Source organism: Hordeum vulgare, chromosome 4H (genome assembly GCF_904849725.1).
Source record: "Hordeum vulgare subsp. vulgare chromosome 4H, MorexV3_pseudomolecules_assembly, whole genome shotgun sequence".
In the NCBI taxonomy this organism is placed as follows: Eukaryota; Viridiplantae; Streptophyta; class Magnoliopsida; order Poales; family Poaceae; genus Hordeum; species Hordeum vulgare.
This window is the reverse complement of record NC_058521.1, coordinates 576,510,654-576,532,605: the sequence shown is the minus strand read 5'-3', so window position 1 is coordinate 576,532,605 and position 21,952 is coordinate 576,510,654. Positions and strand designations below refer to the sequence as shown.

Sequence of the window (21,952 nt, the reverse complement as noted above, 5' to 3'; positions counted from 1 at the left end):
ACTTTCTTCTTTCGAGAGAAACTCTTTCTCTAGAAAGGATCCGCTCTTGGCAACAAAGGTTTTACCTTTGGATCTAAGATAGAAGGTATATCCAATAGTTTCCTTAGGGTATCTTATGAATACGCATTTCTCCGCTTTGGGTTCGAGCTTTTCTGGTTGAAGTTTCTTCACATAAGCATCGCAGCCCCAAACTTTAAGAAACGACAACTTAGGTTTCTTGCCAAACCATAGTTCATACAGTGTCGTCTCAACGGATTTAGACGGTGCCCTATTGAAAGTGAATGTTGTAGTTTCTAATGTGTATCCCCAAAATGATAGCGGTAAGTCGGTAAGAGACACCATAGATCGTACCATATCTAATAAAGTGCGATTACGACGTTTAGACACTCTGTTGTGTTGCGGTGTGCCAGGCGGCGTCAGTTGTGAAACGATTCCACACTTCCTTAGGTGTGTGCCAAACTCGTGACTCAAATATTCTCCTCCACAATCAGATCGTAGACACTTAATTTTTCTGTCACATTGATTCTCGACCTCACTCTGAAATTCCTTGAACCTTTCAAATGTCTCACATTTGTGCTTCATCAAGTAGATATACCCATACCTACTCAAATCATCGGTGAGAGTGAGAACATAACAATAGCCACCGCGAGCTTCAACGTTCATTGGACCACACACATCAGTATGTATTATTTCCAATAAGTCGGTTGCTCTCTCCATTATTCCTGAGAATGGAGTCTTAGTCATCTTGTCCATGAGGCACGGTTCACATGTGTCAAATGATTCAAAGTCAAGAGACTCTAATAGTCCATCGGTATGGAGCTTCTTCATGCGCTTAACACCGATATGACCAAGGCGGCAGTGCCACAAGTATGTGGGACTATCATTATCAACTTTACATCTTTTGGTACTCACACTATGAATATGCGTAACATCACGATCGAGATTCATCAAGAATAAACCATTCACCAGCAGAGCATGACCATAAAACATATCACTCATATAAATAGAACAACCATTATTCTTTGATTTAAATGAGTAGCCGTCTCGCACTAAGCAAGACCCTGATACAATGTTCATGCTTAAAGCTGGTACTAAATAGTAATTATTAAGGTTTAAAACTAATCCCGACGGTAGATGTAGAGGTAGCGTGCCGACCGCGATCACATCGACCTTGGAACCATTCCCGACGCGCATCGTCACCTCGTCCTTGGCCAGTCTCCGCTTATTCCGCAGTTCCTGCTTTGAGTTGCAAATGTGAGCAACAGCACCGGTATCAAAAACCCAGGAGCTACTACGAGCGCTGGTAAGGTACACATCAATAACATGTATATCACATATACCTTTAACGTTGCCGGCCTTCTTGTCCGCTAAGTATTTGGGGCAGTTCCGCTTCCAGTGACCCTTTCCCTTGCAATAGAAGCACTCAGTCTCAGGCTTGGGTCCATTCTTTTTCTTCTTCCCGGCATCTGGCTTACCGGGCGCGGCAACGGCTTTGCCGTCTTTCTTGAAGTTCTTCTTACCCTTTCCCTTCTTGAAACTAGTGGTCTTGTTGACCATCAACACTTGATGCTCTTTCTTGATTTCTACTTCTGCAGACTTGAGCATGGAGTACAACTCGAGAATGGTCTTCTCCATCCCTTGCATGTTGTAGTTAAGCACAAAGCCTTTGTAGCTTGGTGGGAGAGACTGGAGGATTCTGTCAATTATAGCATCATCCGGAAGTTCGACTCCAAGTGAAGTCAGACGACCGTGTAACCCAGACATTTTGAGTATGTGCTCACTGACAGAACTGTTCTCCTCCATCTTACAGCTAAAAAACTTGTCAGAGACTTCATATCTCTCGACATGGGCATGAGCTTGAAAAACTAGCTTCAGCTCTTGGAACATCTCATATGCACCGTGTTGCTCAAAACGCCTTAAAAGCCACATTTCTAAACTATATAACATGCCACACCTAACCAGAGAGTAGCCATCACTCCGTGTTTGCCACACGTTCAGAATGTCCTGGGCTACTACGGGAGCGGGAGGGTCACCTAGCGGCGCATCAAGGACATAAGCCTTTTTAGCTGCTTCAAGGATGAGCTTCAAGTTGCGAACCCAGTCCGCATAGTTGCTACCATCATCTTTCAGCTTGTTTTTCTCTAGGAATGCGTTGAAATTGAGGTTGACATTGGCCATCTACAATATTTATAAAGACAACGTTTAGACTAAGTTCATGACAATTAAGTTCATTTAATCAAATTAAGTATGAACTCCCACTTAAATCGACATCCCTCTAGTCATCTAAGTGATACATGATCCATGTCGACTAACCCGTGTCCGATCATCGCGTGAGATGGACTAGTCACCATGGTGAGCAACCTCATGCTGATCGTATTCAACCATACGACTCATGTTCAACCTTTCGGTCTCTTGTATTCGAGGTCATGTATGTACATGCTAAGCTCGTCGAGTCAATCTAGGTGTTTCGCGTGTGTAAATCTGGCTTACACCCGTTGTATGCGAACGTTAGAATCTATCACACCCGATCATCACGTGGTGCTTCGAGACAACGATCCTTTGCAACGGTGCACACTTAGGGGAATACGTTCTCGAAATTTTAAGAGGGATCATCTTATTATGCTACCGTCGTTCTAAGAAATAAGATGAAAAACATGATAAACATCACAATGCAATCATATAGTGACATGATATGGCCATTATCATCTTTGCTCTTTCGATCTCCATCTTCAGGCATCGCATGATCATCATCGTCACCGGCGTGGCACCATGATCTCCATCATCATGCTCTCCATCATCGTGTCTCCATGAAGTCGTCACGCCAACTACGACTATCACTACTACTATAGCTAACCGTTAGCAATGAACTAAAAGTAGTAAGCACATGGCGTTGCATCTCATACAATAAATTAAGACAACTCCTATGGCTCCTGCCAGTTGTCATACTCATCGATATGCAAGTCGTGAAACCTATTACAATAACATGATCATCTCATACATCATACATGCAACATCACAACTTTGGCCATATCACATCACATGTCAAACCCTGCAAAAACAAGTTAGACGTCCTCTAATTGTTGTTGCAAGTTTTACGTGGCTGATTTGGGTTTCTAGCAAGAACGCCTTCTTACCTATGTGACAGCCACAACGATGATATGCCAAAGCTATTTACCCTTCATAAGGACCCTTTTCATCAAATCCAATCCGACTAGAGTAGGAGAGACAGACAACCGCTAGCCACCTTTATGCACGGTGTGCATGTCTGTCGGTGGAACCAGTCTCACGTAAGCGTACGTGTAAAGTCGGTCCGGGCCGCTTCATCCCACAATACCGCTGGAAAATAATAAGACTAGTAGCGGCAAGAAATTTACAAATCATCGCCCACAACCTTTTGTGTTCTACTCGTGCATAGAATCTACGCATAGAAAACCTGGCTCGGATGCCACTGTTGGGTAACGTAGCATAAATTCAAAAAAATCCTACGCATATTGAGATCTTCCTATGGAGAGACCAGCAACGAGAGAGGGGTGAGAGCATCTTCATACCTTTGAAGATCGCTAAGCAGAAGCGTTACTAGAACACGGTTGATGGAGTCGTACTCGCAGCGATTCAGGTCGCGGTGTGATTTCGATCTAGTGCTGAACTACGGCACCTCCGCGTTCAACACACGTGCAGCCCGGTGACGTCTCCCGCACCTTGATCCAGCAAGGAGGAGGGAGAGGTTGGGGAAGAACTCCAGCAGCACGACGGTGTGGTGTCGATGGAGAGACGAGGTCTCCCGGCAGGGCTTCGCCAAGCACCGGCACAGAGGACGAGAAAGAAGGGCAGGGTTGCGCCGAGGGAGAGGGAAAAGTCTGTCTCCAAAAGCCCAAAGGTGCCCACTATATATAGGGGGAGGGAGGGGCTGCACCCCCTTGAGGGTTTCCCCTCCTGGGGGGCGGCAGCCCTAGATGGGGGGAGGTGCGGCAGCCAAGAGGGGGAGGAGGGGTGGCGCACCCCTCTGGTGGGCCTTAGGTCCACCTGCGCTAGGGTTCCCCCCCCCCTCTCCCCTCTTCCTGCGCCATGGGCTGAGTGGGGGCGCACCAGCCCACCTAGGGGCTGGTTCCCTCCCCCACTTGGCCCATCTAGCCTCCCGGGGTCGTTTCCCCCTTTCGGTGGACCCCCGGGGCCACCTCCGGTGGTCCCGGTGGTCCCGGTACGTTACCGGTGACGCCCGAAACACTTCCGGTGTCCAAAACCATCCGTCCTATATATCAATCTTTACCTCCGGACCATTCCGGAGCTCCTCGTGACGTCCGGAATCTCATCCGAGACTCCGAACAACTTTCGATAACCTCGTATAACAATTTCCTATAACCCTAGCGTCATCGAACCTTAAGTGTGTAGACCCTACGGGTTCGGGAGACAGGCAGACATGACCGAGACACCTCTCCGGCCAATAACCATCAGCGGGGTCTGGATACCCATGGTGGCTCCCACTTGCTCCACGATGATCTCATCGGATGAACCACGATGTCAAGGATTCAATCAATCCCGTATACAATTCCCTTTGTCTGTCGGTATAGAACTTGCCCGAGATTCGATCGTCGGTATACCTATACCTTGTTCAATCTCGTTACCGGTAAGTCTCTTTAATCGTTCCATAGCACGTCATCGTGTGACTAACTCCTTAGTCACATTGAGCTCATGATGATGTTCTACCGAGTGGGCCCAGAGATACCTCTCCGTCACATGGAGTGACAAATCCCGATCTCGATTCGTGCCAACCCAACAGATACTTTTGGAGGTACCTGTAGTGCACCTTTATAGTCACCCAGTTACGTTGTGACGTTTGATACACCCAAAGCACTCCTACGGTATCCGGGAGTTGCACAATCTCACGGTCGAAGGAAAAGACACTTGACATTAGAAAAGCTTTAGCATACGAACAATACGATCTAGTGCTACGCTTAGGATTGGGTCTTGTCCATCACATCATTCTCCCAATGATGTGATCCCGTTATCAATGACATCTAATGCCCATGACCAGAAAACCATGATCATCTATGGACTAACGAGCTAGCCAACTAGAGGCTTGCTAGGGACACATTGTGATCTATTTATTCACACATGTATTACTGTTTCCTGTTAATACAATTATAGCATGAACAATAGACGATTATCATGAACAAGGAAATATGATAATAACCATTTTATTATTACCTCTAGGGCATATTTCCAACAAGATGTGCTCCTCCCAAGATCAATATGGATTAAACTTTGAAAGCTATGCGTGTTTCCATGATTGAGAGCAAAGAAAGAACCGCCCAAATTCATGCTAGACATGACTGGCTTAAAAAGGCGTGTTCTCGTAGTAATGATTCGGAGGCCATCTATCTTGATGCTAAAAACATTGAAAGTGGAGTAGAAGATATTAAAACTTTGAGTAGTAATGAAATTACTACCTTGGATTTCAAGGAATTAAATTATGATAGTTGCTCCTTAGTTGAATGCATCTCCTTGATGCAATCCGTGTTAAACTCTCCACACGTTTATAGCCAAAACAAGGCCTTTACCGATCATATCGTCGAAGCTATGATAAAATATCTTGAAGAGAAACTTGAATTGGAAGTCTCTATTCCTAGAAAGCTTCATGATGAGTGGGAACCTACTATCAAAATCAAAATCAAAAACTATGAATGCAATGCTTTGTGTGATTTGGGTGCTGTGCTAGTGTTTCCGCTATTCCAAACTTTTTATGTGATGTTCTGGGTTTTAATGAGATTGAAGAGCGTTCTCTTAATTTTCATCTTGCGGATTCTACTGTAAAGAAACCCATGGGAAGGATCAATGATGTTCTTATTATTGCAAATAGGAACTATGTACCCGTGGATTTCATTGTGCTTGACATTGATTGCAATCCTACATGCCCTATTATTCTTGGTAGACCTTTCCTAAGGACTATCGGTGCTATCATCGATATGAAGGAAGGGAATATTAGATTTCAATTTCCTTTAAGGAAGGGCATGGAACACTTTCCTAGAAAGAAAATAAGATTGCCTTATGAATCCATGATGAGGGCCACTTATGGTTTGAGCACCAAAGACGGTGATACGTGATTCTATCGCTTTTATGCCTAGCTAAGGGCGTTAAACGATAGCGCTTGTTGGGAGGCAACCCAATGAATTTATCTTTTTCTTTCTGTTTTGTTACTTCCGCACTTTCATAATTCTGTTGTGATTGTGTTTTTTTTGTTTCTATTTGTGTTTGAGCCAAGAAAAACATTTATGATTAGTCTTGGTAATGGTTGTTTGATCCTGCTGGAAAAAGGCAGAAACTTTTCGCTCACGAGATGATTTTTCATTTTTATTCAGAAAGATCTTTTGAGTTGATTATTTTTGCTGCTGGTTGATATGCCTTTTTCCAGCCAGTCGTAATTTTTCAGAATTTTTGAGGTAACAGAAGTATACGAAGTATACAGATTGCTACAGACTGGTCTGTTTTTGACAGATTCTATCTTTGTTGAGTTGGTTGCTTGTTTTGATGGAACTATGGTTAGTATCGGGGGTACTAGCCATGTAAAAGTGAAAATACAGTAGTCCAACACCAATATAGATAGAATTCAAGTTTGCTACAGTACCAAAACAGGTGGTAGTTTGTTTTCTTGTGCTAATGTTATCACGAGTTTCTGTTTAAGTTTTGTGTTGTTAAGTTTTCAAGTTTTGGGTGATGTTCTCATGGACAAAGAGATAAGGAGTGGAAAGAGCTCAAGCTTGGGGATGCCCAAGGCATCCCAAGCCAAATTCAAGGACACCAAAAAGCCTAAGCTTGGGGATGCCTCGGGAAGGCATCCCCTCTTTCGTCTTCAATCTATCGGTAACATTACTTGGAGCTATATTTTTATTCACCACATGATATGTGTTTTGCTTGGAGCGTCTTGTATCGTAGAAGTCTTTTGTTTTTGTTGTGTCACAATCATCCTTGCTGCACACCTTTTTGAGAGAGAGAGACATGCACTCACCGTGATTTTGCTAGAATGCTCATAGTGCTTCACTTATATCTTTTGAGCTAGATAATTTTGCTCTATGTGCTTCACTTATATCTTTTATAGCATGGCGGTGCGTGACTTGGTAGTTGCCTTATGCTATGAAAGTAGTCCCAAAGGTTATAGGTGCCCCAAGAGGATACAAAAAACCCCATCTTCATGTGCATTGAGTAGAAAGATAAGTCTTGATTCCTCTCAGTTAGTTTTGAGACGTGGATTCGGTAATATTAAGAGTTATGTTAGTAGGGTGTTGTGAATCTAGAAATACATGTGTTGAAGTTAGTGATTCCCGTAGCATGCACGTATGGTGAACCGCTATGTTAGGAAGTCAGAGCATAATTGATCTATTGATTGTCATCCTTTGTGTTGAGGTCGGGATCGCGCGATGGTTAACACCTCCCAACCCTTCCCCTAGGAGTATGCGTTTAGCACTTTGTTTCAATTACTAATAAAAACTTTTGCAACAAGTATGTGAGTTCTTCATGACTAATGTGAGTCCATGGTATAGATGCACTTTCACCTTCCACCTTTGCTAGCGTCTTTTGTGCCGCGCAATTCTTGCCGGTACACAAACCCACCATATGCCTTCCTCAAAACAGCCACCATACCTACCTACTATGGCATTTTCATAGCCATTCCGAGATATATTGCCATGCAACTCCCACCGTTCCATCTCATGACTTGTGTCGTCACTCTCATATTGCCATTGCATGATTGTAAGATAGCTAGCGAGATGTTTCAATGTCATATGCCAAGCTAGATCGTTGCACATCCCGGTACACTGTCGGAGGCATTTCCTATAGAGTCATCATCGTTCTAAGCTTTGAGCTATGAGTAAATAAAAGTGTGATGATCATCATTATTAGAGCATTGTCCCATGTGAGGGGGGAAAAAAGAGGCCAAAGAGCCAAAAAGAAAAAGAAAGAAAAAGAGGCCTAAGAGCCCAAATAAAAAAAGAAGAGAGAAAAAGAGAGAAGGGACATTGCTACTATCTCTTTCCACACTTGTGCTTCATAATAGCACCATGTTCTTCATGATTGAGAGCTTCTTGCTTTGTCACTACCATATACTAGTGGGAATCTTCATTATATAACTTGGCTTGTATATTCCAATGATGGGCTTCCTCAAAATTGCCCTAGGTCTTTGTGAGCAAGCAAGTTGGATGCACACCCACTAGTTCTACTTTTGAGCTTTCACATACTTATAGCTCTAGTGCATCCCTTGTATGGTAATCCCTACTCATCCACATTGATATCTATTAATGGGCATCTCCATAGCCCTTTGATGCGCCGAGTCAATGTGACCATCTCCTCCTTTTTGTCTCACAACCACCACCACACTCTATTCCACCTATAGTGCTATATCCATGGCTCACGCTCATGTATTACGTGATAGTTATAAATTTTTTGAGAAAGTAAGAGTGCGAAAACAATTACTTGGTCAATACCGGGGTTGTGCATGATTTACATTAGTTGTGTGAGGATGATGGAGCATAGCCAGACTATATGATTTTGTAGGGATAACTTTCTTTGGCCTTGTTATTTTGAAAGTTCATGATTACCTTGCTAGTTTGCTTGAAGTATTATTGTTTTCATGTCAATAGCAAACTATTGTTTTGAATCTTACGGATCTAAGCATTCATGTCGCGTGAAAGAAGTTGCAAAGGACAACTATGCTAGGTAGCATTCCACATCAAAAATTCATTCTTTATCACTTCCCTACTCGAGGACGAGCAGGAGTTAAGCTTGGGAATGCTTGATACGTCTCCAACGTATCTATAATTTTCGATGGTTTCATGCTATTATCTTGTCAAACTTTCGATGTTTTGTATGCCTTTTATATTTTTTTTGGGACTAACTTATTAACTCAGTGCCAAGTGCTAGTTCCTGTTTTTTCCATGTTTTTGACCCCTTTCAGAGGAGGGTTTTGAACGGAATCCAAACGGAATGAAACAGCCAAATAGATTTTTCCGGAACAGAAAAAGATCGGAGAGCCGGAGAATCAGGACAGGGGCCCACCAGGGACCCCACAAGCCCTCATGGCGCGGCCAAGGGAGCCCGCGGTCCCCTGGCTTGTGGGCTCCCTGAGGCTCCTTTTCCCTAGGTTTTGCGCCTATATATTCCCTAAAATCCCAGAAAAAATCAAGAGATCATCGAAAGTACTTTTCCACCGCCGCAAGCTTCTGTCTCCGCAAGATCCCATCTGGGGCACGTTCTGGTGCCCTGCCGGAGGGCGGATTCGGATACGGAGGGCTTCTTCATCGACACCATGACCTCTCCGATGATGCGTGAGTAGTTCACCATAGACCTACGGGTCCATAGCTAGTAACTAGATGGCTTCTTCTCTCTCTTGGATCTTCAATACAAAGTTCTCCATGATCTTCATGGAGATCTATCCGATGTAATCTTCTTTTGTGGTGTGTTTGTCGAGATCCTATGAATTGTGGATTTATGATCAGATTATCTATGAATCTTATTTGAGTTTCTTCTGATCTCTCTTATGCATGATTTCATATCCTTGTAATTCTCTTCGAGTTGTGGGTTTTGTTTGTCCAACTAGATCTATGATTCTTGCAATGGGAGAAGTGCTTGGTTTTGGGTTCATACCATGCGGTGACCTCACCCAGTGACATAAGGGGTAGCGAGGCACGCATCGTGTTGTTGCCATTGATACGTCCATTTTGCATCATGCTTTCATGTTGATATTTATTGCTTTTTGGGCTGTTATATTACTTGTGGTACCATATTTATGCCTTTTCTCTCTTATTTTGCAAGGTTTATTGGAAGAGGGAGAATTCAGGCAGCTGGAATTCTGGACTGGAAAGGAGCAAATCCTAGTCCACTATTCTGCACATCTCCAAATGCCCTGAAAATTTACGTGGATTTTTTCTGGAATATATTAAAAATACTGGGCGAAAGAACTACCGGAGGGGGGCCACCAGGGCCCCACAAGCTTGCCCACCGCCACCACCCCCCTGGTGGCGCAGGGCAGGCTTGTGGGCTGCCTGAAGTCCCACTAGCCCCCCTCTTTTGCTATATGAAGCGTCCTGGTCTGGAAAAAATCATTCGGGAGCTTTTTCGTGGTTTCACCGCCGCCACGAGGCGGAACTTGAGCAGATCCAATCTAGAGCTCCGGCAGGACGATCCTGTCGGGGAAACTTCCCTCCCGGAGGGGAAAATCGTCGCCATCGTCATCACCAACACTCCTCTCGTCGGAGGGGAGGCATCTTCATCAACATCTTCATCAGCATCATCTCCTCTCCAATCCCTAGTTCATCTCTTGTAACCAATCTTCGTCTCGCAACTCCGATTGGTACTTGTAAGGTTGCTAGTAGTGTTGATTACTCTTTGTAGTTGATGCTAGTTGGATTACTTGGTGGAAGAGTTTATGTTCAGATCCTTGATGCTATTCATTACACCTCTGGTCATGATTATGATTATGTCTTGTGAGTAGTTACTTTTGTTCCTGAGGACATGGGATAAGTCATGTTAATAATAGTCATGTGAATTTGATATTCGTTCGGTATTTTGATATGTTGTATGTTGTTTTTCCTCTAGTGGTGTTATGTGAACATCGACTACATAACACTTCACCATATTTGGGCCTAGAGGATGGCATTGGGAAGTAGTAAGTAGATGATGGGTTGCTGGAGTGACAGAAGCTTAAACCCCAGTCTATGCGTTGCTTCGTGAGGGTCTGATTTGGATCCACTAGTTTAATGATATGGTTAGACTTTGTCTTAATTCTTCTTTTGTAGTTGTGGATGCTTGCGAGAGAGGTTAATCATAAGTGGGATGCTTGTCCAAGTAAGGGCAGTACCCAAGCTCCGGTCCACCCACATATCAAACTATCGAAGTAACGAACGCGAATCATATGAACATGATGAAACTAGCATGACAGAAATTCCCATGTGTCCTCGGGAGCGTTTTTCCTCCTATAAGACTTTGTTCAGGCTTGTCCCTTGCTACAAAAGGGATTGGGCCACTTGCTGCACCGTTGCTACTACTTGTTACTTGTTACTCTTTGCTTGCTACGTTTCACCTCGCTACACAATCACCTGTTACCGCTACTTTCAGTGCTTGCAGTTATTACCTTGCTGAAATCCGTTTAACAGAGCCTTCTGCTCCTCGTTGAGTTCGACACTCTTACTTATCGAAAGGACTACGATTGATCCCCTATACTTGTGGGTCATCAGCCATCAAGGGTAAAAAGATGGGGTTTTCATCATTGGTTTGAGATTATCCCTCTACATCATGTCATCTTGCTTAAGGCGTTACTCTGTTCGTCATGAACTCAATACACTAGATGCATGCTAGATGGCGGTCGATGTGTGGAGTAATAGTAGTAGATGCAGAAAGTATCGGTCTACTTGTCTCGAACGTGATGCCTATATGTATGATCATTGCCTTAGATATCGTCATGACTTTGCGCGGTTCTGTCAATTGCTCGACAGTAATTTGTTCACCCACCGTGATATTTGCTATTTTGAGAGAAGCCTCTAGTGAACACTATGGCCCCCGGGTCTACTCCACACCATATTTTCAGCCTTACACTTTTTACTTCGTTGCACTTTCCGCCTTCAGATCTCACTTTGCAATCAATCTTGAAGGGATTGACAACCCCTTTAAAGCGTTTGGTGCAAGCTCTTTTGTGTTTGCGCACGTACTCTGGACTTGACGAGATTCTCCAACTGGATTGATACCTTGGTTCTCAAACTGAGGGAAATACTTACTGCTCCTATGTTGCATCACCCTTTCCTCTTCAAGGGAAAAACCAACGCAAGCCCAGTCTCCGTCAACGTGTAAATTTCTGGCACTGTTGTCTGTTGCCGTAGCAGCCACCTACGTATCTGATTTCGGTAGGTGGTATGTGATGGAATTATGCCCTAGAGGCAATAATAAATATAGTTATTATTATAACTCATGTATCAAGATAATCGTTTATTATCCATGCTATAATTGTATTGAATGAAGACTCATTTACATGTGTGGATACATAGACAAAACACTATCCCTAGCAAGCCTCTAGTTGGCTAGCCAGTTGATCAAAGATAGTCAGTGTCTTCTGATTATGAACAAGGTGTTGTTGCTTGATAACTGGATCACGTCATTAGGAGAATCACGTGATGGACTAGACCCAAACTAATAGACGTAGCATGTTGATCGTGTCATTTTGTTGCTACTGTTTTCTGCGTGTCAAGTATTTGTTCCTATGACCATGAGATCATATAACTCACTGACACCAGAGGAATACTTTGTGTGTATCAAACGTCACAACGTAACTGGGTCACTATAAAGATGCTCTACAGGTATCTCCGAAGGTGTTAGTTGAGTTAGTATGGATCAAGACTGGGATTTGTCACTCCGTGTGACGGAGAGGTATCTCGGGGCCCACTCGGTAATACAACATCACACACAAGCCTTGCAAGCAATTTGACTTATTGTAAGTTGCGGGATCTTGTATTACGGAACGAGTAAAGAGACTTGCCGGTAAACGAGATTGAAATAGGTATGCGGATACTGACGATCGAATCTCGGGCAAGTAACATACCGAAGGACAAAGGGAATGACATACGGGATTATATGAATCCTTGACACTGAGGTTCAAATGATAATATCTTCGTAGAATATGTAGGATCCAATATGGGCATCCAGGTCCCGCTATTGGATATTGACCGAGAAGTCTCTCGGGTCATGTCTGCATAGTTCTCAAACCCACAGGGTCTGCACACTTAAGGTTCGACGTTGTTTTATGCGTATTTGAGTTATATGGTTGGTTACCGAATGTTGTTCGGAGTCCTGGATGAGATCACGGACGTCACAAGGGTTTCCGGAATGGTCCGGAAATGAAGATTGATATATAGGATGACCTCATTTGATTACCGGAAGGTTTTCGGAGTTACCGGGAATGTACCGGGAATGACGAATGGGTTCCGGGAGTCCACCAGGGGGCAACCCACCCCGGGGAAGCACATAGGCCTTGAGGGTGGCGCACCAGCCCTTAGTGGGCTGGTGGGACAGCCCAAAAGGGCCCTATGCGCATTGGAAGAAAAATCAAAGAGAAAGAAAAAAAAAAGGAGATCAAGTTCAGAGTGAAGTTGAAAATCATCGTAACAAGAAGATCAAGTTCCTACGGTCTGGTCGTGGGGGTGAATATCTGAGTTTCGAGTTTGGTGCTCACTTAAGACAATGTGGAATTGTTTCACAGTTGACACCGCCTGGAACACCACAGTGTAATGGTGTGTCCGAACGTCGTAATCGTACTTTATTAGAGATGGTGCGATCTATGATGTCTCTTACCGATTTGCCGTTATCGTTTTGGGGTTATGCATTAGAAACAGATGCATTCACTTTAAATAGGGCACCATCAAAATCCGTTGAGACGACACCATACGAACTGTGGTATGGCAAAAGGCCAAAGTTGTCGTTTCTTAAAGTTTGGGGATGTGATGCTTATGTCAAAAAGCTTCAGCCTGAAAAGCTGGAACCCAAACCAGAAAAGTGCGTCTTCATAGGTTACCCAAAAGAGACAGTTGGGTACACCTTCTATATCAAATCCGAGGGCAAAGTGTTTGTTGCTAAAAACGGAGCTTTTCTCGAGAAGGAGTTTCTCTCGAGAGAATTGAGTGGGACGAAGATAGAACTTGACGAGGTTGTCGAACCTCTCATCCCTCTGGATGGTGGCGCAGGGCAAGGGGAAACCTCTGTCGTTGCAACGCCGGTTGAGGAGGAAGTTAATGATGATGATCATGAAACTCCGGTTCAAGTTTCTGTCGAACCACGCAGGTCGACGAGACCACGTGCTGCTCCAGAGTGGTACAGTAATCCCGTCTTACCAATCATGTTGTTGGACAACAATGAACGTGCAAATTATGAAGAAGCAATGCTGGGCCCAGATTCCAACAAATGGCTAGAAGCCATGAAGTCCGAGATAGGATCCATGTATGAGAACAAAGTGTGGACTTTGGAGGTACTGCCTGAGGGCCGCAAGGCTATTCAGAACAAATGGATCTTTAAGAGGAAGACGGACGCTGACGGCAATGTGACCGTTTATAAAGCTCGACTTGTGGCAAAGGGTTTTTCACAAGTTCAAGGAGTTGACTACGATGAGACATTCTCACCCGTAGCAATGCTTAAGTCCGTCATAATCATGTTAGCAATAGCTGCATTTTTCGATTATGAAATCTGGCACATGGATGTCAAAACGGCGTTCCTTAACGGTTTCCTTAAGGAAGAATTGTATATGATGCAACCCGAAGGTTTTGTCGATCCTAAGAATGCTAACAAGGTGTGCAAGCTCCAGCCATCCATTTATGGACTGGTGCAAGCATCTCGGAGTTGGAACAAACGCTTTGATGAGGTGATCAAAGCATTTGGGTTTATACAAGTGGTTGGAGAATCTTGTATTTACAAGAAAGTGAGTGGGAGCTCTGTGGCGTTTCTAATATTATATGTGGATGACATATTGCTGATTGGAAACAACGTAGAGTTTTAGGAGAGCATAAAGGATTACTTGAATAAAAGTTTCTCTATGAAGGACCTAGGAGAAGCTGCTTACATTCTAGGCATTAAGATCTATAGGGATAGATCAAAACGCCTCATAGGACTTTCACAAAGCACATACCTTGATAAAGTTTTGAAGAGGTTCAAAATGGAACAGTCCAAGAAGGGGTTCTTGCCAGTTTTACAAGGTACGAGATTGAGTAAGACTCAGTGCCCAGCAACTGATGAGGATAGAGAGCATATGCGCTCCGTCCCCTATGCTTCAGCCATAGGCTCTATCATGTATGCAATGTTGTGCACTAGACCGGACGTTAGCCTGGCCATAAGTATGGCAGGTAGGTTCCAGAGTAATCCAGGAGTGGATCACTGGACAGCGGTCAAGAATATCCTGAAGTACCTGAAAAGGACTAAGGAGATGTTTCTCGTGTATGGAGGTGACGAAGAGCTCGCCGTGAAAGGTTACGTCGATGCAAGCTTTGACACAGATCCGGACGACTCTAAGTCGCAAACCGGATACGTATTTATTCTTAATGGGGTTGCGGTAAGCTGGTGCAGTTCCAAGCAAAGCGTCGTAGCAGATTCTACATGTGAAGCGGAGTACATGGCTGCCTCGGAGGCGGCTAAGGAGGGTGTCTGGATGAAGCAGTTCATGACGGATCTTGGAGTGGTGCCAAGCGCACTGAATCCAATAACCTTGTTCTGTGACAACACGGGTGCCATTGCCTTAGCAAAGGAACCACGGTTTCACAAGAAGTCCAGACACATCAAACGACGCTTCAACCTCATCCGCCACTACGTCGAAGGGGAGGACATAAATATATGCAAAGTGCACACGGATCTGAATGTAGCAGACCCGCTGACTAAACCTCTTCCACGGCCAAAGCATGATCAACACCAGAACTGTATGGGTGTTAGATTTATTACAATGTAATTCGCATGATGATGTGAGGGCTAGATTATTGACTCTAGTGCAAGTGGGAGACTGTTGGAATTATTCCCTAGAGGCAATGATAAATATAGTTATTATTATAATTCCTGTATCAAGATAATCGTTTATTATCCATGCTATAATTGTATTCAATGAAGACTCATTTGCATGTGTGGATACATAGACAAAACACTGTCCCTATCAAGCCTCTAGTTGGCTAGCTAGTTGATCAAAGATAGTCAGTGCCTTCTGATTATGAACAAGGTGTTGTTGCTTGATAACTGGATCACGTCATTAGGAGAATCACGTGATGGACTAGACCCAAACTAATAGACGTAGCATGTTGATCGTGTCTTTTTGTTGCTACTGTTTTCTGCGTGTCAAGTATTTGTTCCTATGACCATGAGATCATATAACTCACTGACACCGGAAGAATACTTTGTGTGTATCAAACGTTGCAACGTAACTGGGTGACTAAAAAGATGCTCTACAGGTATCTCCGAAGGTGTTAGTTTAGTTAGTATGGATCAAGACTGGGATTTCTCACTCCGTGTGACGGAGAGGTATCTCGGGGCCCACTCGGTAATACAACATCTCACACAAGCCTTGCAAGCAATGTGACTTAGTGTAAGTTGCGGGATCTTGTATTATGGAACGAGTAAATAGACTTGCCGGTAAACGAGATTGAAATAGGTATGCGGATACTGACGATCGAATCTCGGGCAAGTAACATACCGAAGGACAAAAGGAATGACGTACGGGATTATATGAATCCTTGACACTGAGGTTCAAACGACAAGATCTTCGTAGAATATGTAGGATCCAATATGGGCATCCAGGTCCCGTTATTGGATATTGACCGAGAAGTCTCTCGGGTCATGTCTGCATAGTTCTCGAACCCGCAGGGTCTGCACACTTAAGGTTCGACGTTGTTTTATGCGTATTTGAGTTATATGGTTGGTTACCGAATGTTGTTCGGAGTCCCGGATGAGATACGGACGTCACGAGGGTTTTCGGAATGGTCCGGAAACAAAGATTGATATATAGGATGACCTCATTTGATTACCGGAAGGTTTTCGGAGTTACGGGAATGTACCGGGAATGACGAATGGGTTCCGGGAGTTCACCAGGGGGGCAACCCACCCCGGGGAAGCCCATAGGCCTTGAGGGTGGCGCACTAGCCCTTAGTGGGCTGGTGGGACAGCCCAAAAGGGCCCTATGCTCATTGGAAGAAAAATCAAAGAGAAAAAAAAGGAGGAGGTGGGAAGGGAAGGAAGGACTCCCACCCACCAAGCCTAGTCCAACTCGGTTTGGGGGGGGAGACCTTCCCCCCTTGGCTCGGCCGACCCCCTTGGGGCTCCTTGAGCCCCAAGGCAAGGCCCCCCCTCTCCCACCTATATATACGGAGGTTTTAGGGCTGATTCGAGACGAGTTTTCCACGGCAGCCCGACCACATACCTCCACGGTTTTTCCTCTAGATCTCGTTTCTGCGGAGCTCCGGCGGAGCCCTGCTGAGACAAGGTCATCACCAACCTCCGGAGCGCCGTCACGCTGCCGGAGAACTCTTCTACCTCTCCGTCTCTCTTGCTGGATCAAGGGAGCCGAGATCATCGTCGAGTTGTACGTGTGCTGAACGCGGAGGTGCCGTCCGTTCGGTACTAGATCGTGGGACTGATCGCGGGATTGTTCGCGGGGCGGATCGAGGGACGTGAGGACGTTCCACTACATCAACCGCGTTCACTAACGCTTCTGCTGTACGGTCTACAAGGGTACGTAGATCACTCATCCCCTCTCGTAGATGGACATCACAATGATAGGTCTTCGTGCGCGTAGGAAAATTTTTGTTTCCCATGCGACGTTCCCCAACAGTGGTATCAGAGCTAGGTTCATGCGTAGATGTCTTCTCGAGTAGAACACAAAAGTTTTTGTGGGCGGTGATGTGCGTTTTGCTGCCCTCCTTAGTCTTTTCTTGATTCCGCGGTATTTTTGGATTGAAGCGGCTTGGACCGACATTACTCGTACGCTTACGAGAGACTGGTTTCATCGCTACGAGTAACCCCGTTGCTCAAAGATGACTGGCAAGTGTCGGTTTCTCCAACTTTAGTTGAATCAGATTTGACCGAGGAGGTCCTTGGATGAGGTTAAATAGCAACTCATATATCTCCGTTGTGGTGTTTGCGTAAGTAAGATGCGATCCTACTAGATACCCATGGTCACCACGTAAAACATGCAACAACAAAAGGGAAGGAAGGACTCCCACCCACCAAACCAAGTCCAACTCCACACCATATTTTCAGCCTTACACTTTTTACTTCGTTGCACTTTCCGCCTTCAGATCTCACTTTGCAATCAATCTTGAAGGGATTGACAACCCCTTTAAAGCGTTGGGTGCAAGCTCTTTTGTGTTTGCGCACGTACTCTGGACTTGACGAGATTCTCCTACTGGATTGATACCTTTGTTCTCAAACTGAGGGAAATACTTACTGCTGCTGTGTTGCATCACCCTTTCCTCTTCAAGGGAAAAACCAACGCAAGCCCAGTCTCCGTCAACGTGTAAATTTCTGGCACTGTTGTCTGTTGCCGTAGCAGCCACCTAAGTATCTGATTTCGGTAGGTGGTATGGACTAACTTTTTGTTGCTGTTGGGACTGCTGGTTTTGTGCGTGCGTGCCTACCGAAGTAGTATGAGAAAAAAATGATCATAGTCCATTGCTTGTGGCGGGGAAAAACAGATAGTGTGGGGGAGACTTGCGTGTTGTCCTGCTTTGGACATTTTATTTCTTGGAGTCCCCAGTCTTGAATCTGCACGCTTGAGCTTGCCTAGTGCCTCTGCCAGTTTGCTTTTATCCCCTCGATGATTTTGTTTGCAGTAGCGAGAAAAGACTTGTCTTTCAGCGTCCTTAACGAGTCTAACACCTCGAACCGCTTGTCCCTGATGTTCAGCACCAGCAGCTAGTAGTGCCCCGTCTCCTTTGGATTTTCCTTGTCAAGAATCTCGAGCGTTGGGAACGAAACCTTGTCATGCATGAGATAGTTTTCCGTGAGATGGACATAAAAAGAAAATGACAGAGAGCAACCCACGAGGGGAAAAACTGTAGCAAAACAGGAAAGGGATTTTGTGAATAAAAACAAAATAAAGTGTTTTCCCCTTATTGATTCGCACCGACTCAGCCTCCATGTCCTGTTGTCGAAATGTTTGTATATCTTAGTCCTATTGAAATTGTTGTTCTGGAAGAATGTCTGAATCCGCATGGTAAAAAAAAGGAAAAAAGGAAGGTAAAGGGGATTAGTAAATTTTTTAGTTCAGTTTCGAATCTGCATGTTGTCACCTATTGTGTTTCTAGTTGTGTTTTTTGTGTGTGCAATAAAAACAAAGAAAAGGGATTAGTAAAAAACAAAAATATGCTTACAGTTATTCGCAGTGGCATTATACTCTTCTTTGTCTTGAGCCCTCGTTCCCTCAACGCAATTATTGCAACCTCAGCCACTATGCTATCCATCTTCCGTCCAGCCGCCATAGAATTTGCAAGTTCAGTGCATGTAATGAAGAACTCGTCATAGTTTATGATTGGTTTGCTGCTTTTCGGATAGGATGGATGGGGAAAAGCTAAAAAAATGTTAGTTCAATGATGAAAAAAGAAGGAAGAACGAAGAGCTTGATTTGTGTTGTTCTTGCCTGGTGTCAGTTTGTACTGCCCTCCTCCTAGTTGTTGGGACAGCAGCGTTGCCGATCTGACACACAACATCATATATATCGCACACTTCTTGGAGCAATAGAACATACCTGCGTTTCCGGGGTCAATGAACGGTGACCTGAGTTGTGCTGGCGCCCTTACAACTCTCCGTTCATGCCCGACAGCGGCTCGTGTTCTTGATGAGCTAGCAACATGTGTTGCTGGTACTGGTGTTGTTTCTGTGGTTGGTGTTATTGCATCTTGATCGTTTATTCGCGCTTTGTTTACAGACCTCTCCGCTGTATCCAACTTTTCCTTCTGTTTCTTCTTTGCAAACTGGGCTTCTGCCTCAACACACACTTTCTGCAACTCTTCTGGGTCCAAACCTCAGTCATCTTTGCTTTCTGCCATGTTAGGATCCAAGTTGCGTGGATTAAGTGGTGTGCGCAAGTCTCTGCTTGTGTCCTCATCTTCGTGGAAGCTCCTGTTCAGGTCGAGTGATGGAGAACCATTCTTTTCTGCCTGTAGGTGATGGTTGAAGATTGATGGTGTAGAGCACGTCAGTGTGGGTGCAACTTGTGCACGTTGCAGTGCTTGTTGTTGCGCCAAAGGCCCCAAGCAAAGCTTTTCCCGGAACCTGCACATGCCCCCATGTGTTGCTTGTGCCTTTGTAGATTGCTCCCGTGTTGGTGTTCCCTTCCTCTTCTGGTTGCCATCAGGGGATGGGCAATATTTTGTGGTGGCAGGTGTGTAGTTGGCCCCATGGTCTCCGCACCATATCGACTTGTCTGCTACTATAGGTGTGATGATTTTTTATGGTTGTTGGAGGCAACCATGTCTGGGACACTGATATCTTGGCTTGGTGTTTGTTGAGATGCCCCCTGAGTCACAAAATGGACGATAGGTGGGGCTGATGAGATTGGGGTGACATCATGAATTTTTGTGTGCTTGCCACTTGAGCCTGAAGCTTTGTTGTCCTCAATCACAATGATCTTGTGCCCATTTTGCCTTTCCTCGTGCACGTACACTGTCTATTGACCTTGCTCTCCTTCTAAACAGATGTAATTGTTGCCCCCTTGGTTTGCCTTGCCTGTCACATTGGCATGACCCTCCGGCTTTACGCACTCCCTGACCGGCTCAATCTCGCTTGTTGCCCTCCCCTTCATATTCATGTTTCCCCTGTCCCTCGGAGCCTTTGACTTTTCTCTGAGTTTGTTTTTGTGGGGACCCCGACTGGTGAGTCGAGATCGCCGTGCCGAGTGATCCCAAGGATCAATGCTCACTGAACACAGATACTGAATAATAGAGTCTTACATCCATACATACCGTTTGATACAATAAATGACCACTTCGGTCGAGTCTTACATACATAGGGCCTTAAAGGCCAAAGCACCAAACTAGACCAATAGCGGAATTATTGGTTGAAAGCGTGAACCCATGCCATCAGCCTTAACCTACAGGCATTCTGACTGGGAAGCGTCCTAGCTCGCAAGAACGTCACCGAATTAATCTTCACCATATCCTGTCTTTCAGACCTGGTCAATGAAATAACCAGTGGCAAGCCAATGAGTACTTTGAATGTACTCGCAAACAGCCCATGATATGAACAATAAAAGTGAAGGATAACAATATCATGCATATTTAGTGTAACTCATCTGGGTGGAAAGATCATGTATATGCATCAGGTTAAAGAATTACTTTTGAAGAACAGGTTACAGATACCAACATATCTGCTAAGGGCTGAACCATCCGGGTTCACCCTATATGCCAAGTCATCGGACTTGTCATAACCTCAATGTATTAATGAGGGCTCAACCATCCGGGTTTACCCTATATGCCAAGTCATCGGACTTGTCATAATCTCAATGTATTAATGAGGGCTCAACCATCCGGGTTTACCCTATATGCCAAGTCATCGGACTTGTCATAATCTCAATGTATTAATGCGGGCTAAACCATCCGGGTTTACCCTATATGCCAAGTCATCGAACTTGGTCATATTATTATGATTATCACAACACCTTTGAGCACCACACACACACACACACTCTTGGTTTATGTGGAAACACTCGACGTAGTTTATGTTGGAATTATGCCCTAGAGGCAATGATAAATGTACTTATTATTATAATTCCTGTATCAAGATAATCATTTATTATCCATGCTATAATTGTATTGAATGAAGACTCATTTACATGTGTGGATACATAGACAAAACACCGTCCCTAGTATGCCTCTAGTTGGCTAGCCAGTTGATCAATGATATTCAGTGTCTTCTGATTATGAACAAGGTGTTGTTGCTTGATAACTGGATCACGTCATTGGGAGAATCACGTGATGGACTAGACCCAAACTAATAGACGTAGCATGTTGATCGTGTCATTTTGTTGCTACTGTTTTCTGCGTGTCAAGTATTTATTCCTATGACCATGAGATCATATGACTCACTGACACCGGAGGAATGCTTTTTGTGTATCAAACATCGCAACGTAACTGGGTGACTATAAAGATGCTCTACAGGTATCTCCGAAGGTGTTAGTTGAGTTAGTATGGATCAAGACTGGGATTTGTCACTCCGTGTGACGGAGAGGTATCTCGGGGCCCACTCGGTAATACAACATCACACACAAGCCTTGCAAGCAATGTAACTTAGTGTAAGTTGCGGGATCTTGTATTACGGAACGAGTAAAGAGACTTGCCGGTAAACGAGATTGAAATAGGTATGCGGATACTGACGATCGAATCTCGGGCAAGTAACATACCGAAGGACAAAGGGAATGACATACGGGATTATACGAATCCTTGGCACTGAGGTTCAAACG

The 21,952-nt window shown here is 44.5% G+C and overlaps 1 pseudogene; it reads right to left on the bottom strand.

The window, feature by feature from the left end:
• Nucleotides 1-18,276: 18,276 nt before the first annotated feature.
• LOC123450794 lies at nt 18,277-19,775 on the bottom strand (annotated as a pseudogene).
• Nucleotides 19,776-21,952: the final 2,177 nt, after the last annotated feature.